Source organism: Peromyscus californicus, unplaced genomic scaffold (assembly GCF_007827085.1).
Source record: "Peromyscus californicus insignis strain IS unplaced genomic scaffold, ASM782708v3 Scaffold_7__1_contigs__length_154581171, whole genome shotgun sequence".
In the NCBI taxonomy this organism is placed as follows: domain Eukaryota; kingdom Metazoa; phylum Chordata; class Mammalia; order Rodentia; family Cricetidae; genus Peromyscus; species Peromyscus californicus.
Genome location: NW_026294595.1, coordinates 131,247,332 through 131,251,922, shown reverse-complemented (window position 1 = coordinate 131,251,922; position 4,591 = coordinate 131,247,332).

Below are 4,591 nucleotides of genomic sequence, written 5' to 3'. Positions count from 1 at the left end.
TTCTGAGGGGCCTCTCTTTTCACTGTGTAGTTCACAGGGATGGAACTTAAATCATCAGGCTTGGTGGCAAGCACCCTTCCCCACAGAGCCCTCTCTTTAGCCTGCACGGCACTTAAAAAAAGCTTTATTCATCTATTACGTATATAGTGTTCTGTGTGTGTGTATGCCTGTGTTGTAGGCCATCAGAGGGCACCGGAACACATTACAGGTGGTTGTGAGCTGTCACGTGGTTGCTGGGAACAGAACTCAGGACCTCTGGAAGAGCAGCCAGTGCTCTTAACCTCTGAGCCATCTCTCCAGCCCCGCACAACACTTCTTATACAGATATCTGGACTTTTTCCTCATGACATCAATTCTCTGACTTTTTTGACAAGCAGACGACATGCCACAGGGTTAGGCTCATAAACCCATGAGACTGTCCATGTGCCAGTGGTAAGTGTTAGGTCCAGGGTCATCCTCACATCTTTCCAACCTAGTTACAAATCATGGGTTCCTAAAAACATTCCCCTAGATTATTAATTTGCTAGAGTGTCTCACAGAACACAGGGTAAGTACCCATACTCTTATGGGTACATTCTGAAGGACATAGCTGGGCTGGCCCAGCAGACATGTACATGACAGGGTACTGGAGGTGAGGGCATGTGGGGCTGCCATGGGCTCTCCGGGTGTCTCTCCTCTTAGCACCGTGTGTGTTGTTCATTGGCCCAGAAGCTCAGCCAGCCCTCACTTGTAGGGTTCTTTATGGGGGCCTGTGACATAGATACAGTTGACCAAACCACTGGCCATTGGTGCGTGACTGAACCTGCAGCCTGTTTCACGCTTAGAGACTGTGGGAGTGGAGCTGGAGGCGCTAACCCACTAAACATGTCTTCCTGGTGACCGGGTTCCTGTCCTCAGCTTCCAGCCATCCCTTGAGCAAACAAGACACTCTTACCATGTAGGAGAGTCTGGAAGCAGAGTCAGAGACAAGACGTTCCCAGAGTGTAGAGAGATGGTCTGGTGGGTCTCCTATGTGCTGCCTCAGTGCTGGGGTCAAAGGCATATCTACCACATCAGCTGAGATAGTAAAACTGATGTTGTACTAGTAAACTCACAACTCACTCATTTAATAGTTCTTCCATAGCTAACCTTAGGATTTTCTCCGTGAGAATCATATTATCTAGAAATAGAAGTCGTTTTGGTTAATTTTATTTCTTTCTGATCTGGAGGCTATTTATTTACATTAATATAAAAACCATTTCCCTGTCTAATTGCCCTGGCTGGAACCCCCAGTTCCATGTTATAGAAGAGGAGAGGGGAAACATCGTCTTATTTCTGAGCTTTGTTGTGACCGTGGCTGCATCTTTTGAGGATCTCATGTAGCCTAGGCTGGCCTCCAACTTGCTATGTAGCTGAGGCTGTCCTTCAACGATTCACCTTCCTGCCTCCAAAGTGCTGGGGTCACTGGCATGTGCCACCATGCCCGCTTTTATGTCTGTCGTAGGGCAGATTTCAGTCTCCGTCAGCACACGTGATGGCATAGCTGCTCTTTCCAGATCGGGGAAGTTCTCTGTTCCTAGTGTGTGCTTGCACAAGTGTGTTGTGTGTTATCGAATACTTTGTTTCTGCTGGGCCACCTTTAGCCTCTCGATACAGAAATGCTTTTGTTTTGTTCAACTGATGTTTTTGGAGAAGCCCAGGCCAGTTACTGTGTACTCTCCCAAGTAGCTTCTGGGAATATGTTTATTACTTTAATTTTTTTTTTTTTTTTGAGACAGGGTCTCACTGTGTAGCCTTGACTGGCCTATTACTCACTGCATAGATCAGGTTGGCCTGGAACTCAGAGAAATCCACCTGCCTCTGCCAAAGTGCTGGGATTTGAGATGTGTGTCACCATGCCTAGTCCTACCCTATTTTTATTTATTCATCATTGTGTGCATGAATTGTGTGTGTGGGGGGGTGCGGGGTGCGTGTGCCATTTTGTGTATGTGGAGGTCAGAGGACAGCTTTGCGGAACTGGTTTTCTCCTTTCACCTGTAACCTGGGTTCTGAATTCAGGTCACCAGGCTTGTGTGGGACGACCTTTACCTGTTGAGCATTCTTATTATTTGTGGGTGCGTGTGCGCGCCACAGCACATAGGTGGAGATCAGAGCACAACTCTCAGAAGTCATTTTTCTCTTTCCGTGGATCAGACTCAGGTTGGGAAGATCTGTGTGTCAATCCCTTTCCCCCACTGACGCGTCTTGCTGGCCAGCAAGGCCACAGCAGAACATTGTGCCTCTCAGCGCATCGGGTCAGAAACGCCAAATAGCTGTCTCCGCTAGGTGGGCACTGCGGCCACCCAGAGAAGTCAACGCCCGCCCAAAGTGTGGTGTTCAGGGGAAGGTGTGGGCTGTAGATTTAGAGGTACAGGCTGCTGGGCTAGCCAAACTCTACTGCTGTAGGCGTGGTCTGCTGACGCATTTTAGAGACGACTTGCGGTATTGGCTGGAACCAGTCCAGAGAGGCTGGAGCCAGGGCCTAGGGTTCTGTGTCTGAATGTCCCTGTTCTGTCTCCAGCTGGCCCTGCTGGAAGCCCTGCTCCTGACCTAGCACTCAAGGCCTTCCTTCCCAGCACAGCCTGTCTGAGCAGCAAAATGGGCCTTTGGCTCTGTTAGCGGAGCCCTTCCTGGCCTCTGGAGCCTCCTGCTTGGCTTCAAAGCCCAGAATGAAGGTTGCCATCTCCATAAAGAAGGTTGCCCCTTCTCCTTCAGGTCAGCCATTCAGGTAGCTCTTTAGGGCGGGGGGACTTGAACCTAGGGCCTTGTGCATACTAGGCAAACACTCTACCACGGAAGTACATTCTCAGCCTTGTTTTCATTCTTGAGACGGTCTCACTGTGTTGCCCGGGCTGCTCACTCCTCAACCCAAGCAGCCGGCTTCTTCAGCTCCGGCGCAGCTGGAACCACAGCTGTCTTCCACTGCACCCAGCATTTCTTCCCGCAGCCCCAGGCAGGGCTAAGATGACACCCAGCGACCAGCATGTGCTAGGCAAGTGCTTTCCCACTGAGCCCTTGAGTGTGAGGCTCCATGCTGGGTGCCGAGTCAGTGAGAAGAGCCTGCCTGCCTCACCCAGGAGCTCTTATCTCGCGGGCTGAGGCAGGCAGTCACATCTGATCCCATGTAAGTCACCACAGCAGTGATGGCAGCAGAAAGCAAGTCTCTGTACAAGCACGGAGCACAGGTTGGCACCAGGCTAGCCTGAACTAAGTGCAGGGGAGAGTGTGGGGAGAGCCTTGGCCCTGTGGAAGGGCAGAGTAGGTGCAGGGCAGAATCCAGGGTGCTCTCGCTGGCGATGCACCTGAAAGGGGGCAGCTGCCTCCCATCAAGAAGAGAGCGGATTTTCTCCTGTAGGCAGAGGGCAGGCTGTGAAGGGGCCTGAGCAGAGGGTCACACGAAAGTTCCCTCTGCCGGTTATCATGGCAGGTTCAGTGGGGCTGGAGACACACCCTAGGTCCTGGGTAAGACCCCATTCCACTGCTGCAGCTGTCCTGGCTGTCAGTCTGTCTTCTACTGTATTTACCCACGTGGTCTCTGCATGGCCTCCAGCAGCAACTGTCTCCTCCTACTCTCCTGGCCTGAGGTCAAGGACTCAGCAAGACTCTGAGGTCTTACAACCATTGTGGAGTTTGGGGATCTAGAAGGGAAATATGGGTCCCCTATTTTCAGATCTGTAGCTGGGGGGGCAGTTCTGAGGACCCTGGGATGCTTCATCTGATTTCCTGGGCTTCCCTGCCCCACCCTCAAAGCCTCTAGGAAGGGCACTTTGCCTCTGAATCACAAAAGTCCAGACACATTCCAGCTTCTCCAGAAGCTGCTGTCAGCCTTTCTGAGATGTGTCAAGTACTTCCTGATGGGACAGGCTCAAAGGAGGTGGGGCATCATCTAAGTCATATTCTTGTCAAAACTGTTTGCTTCTAATCCAGTCAGGAAAGAGGAGAAGGCGGGGTGATGGATGCTTGCTATCCTAGCACTTGGGAGGCAGAGTCAGATCACAGGTCAAGGCTGGGCTATAGAGTGAGAGACCTTGTCTCAAAAAACCAAACCAAGGGACAGCCTGTAAGCTGCTTGGGTACTTTAAAATGATCACTGTCACAAAAACCAAAGGGAAGGTGGGACAGCTGCTGTAGATCCTTCAGAGTAGAAAAACTTGCTAACTGAAAGCATCAAGGGCCCCTAACTGGACTCCAGTGGAGGGCGGGGGGGGGGGGGGTGCGAGTCAAGGGGAACAAGGCGTGGGCCGCCTGCAGGATGTTGGGTGTTTTCGGCTCCAGATGTCCTGGGTAAGGGAGAGCTGCCTGGATCATTCGCTTGAGGGTGGTATCAGTTTCGTGGCCAGGCAGAAATTGCCCTTGTTCTCAGGAGGTGCAGGTAGACTTTAGGAGGGTTCCTTTAGTATGCCACGAGGCCGTCTGGGTGGAGAGCCCCACATCTGCGGACTCTCCCACCATTTTTGCTTCTGATTCCAAGAGCCTTCCCCAGGCCAGATCTGTCAAGACTCCCAAATTGTAGTCAAACACTCAAGATTGCTAAGTTCCTCCACTCCCAAGTCCCTGGGGCCCATGGGAGGAG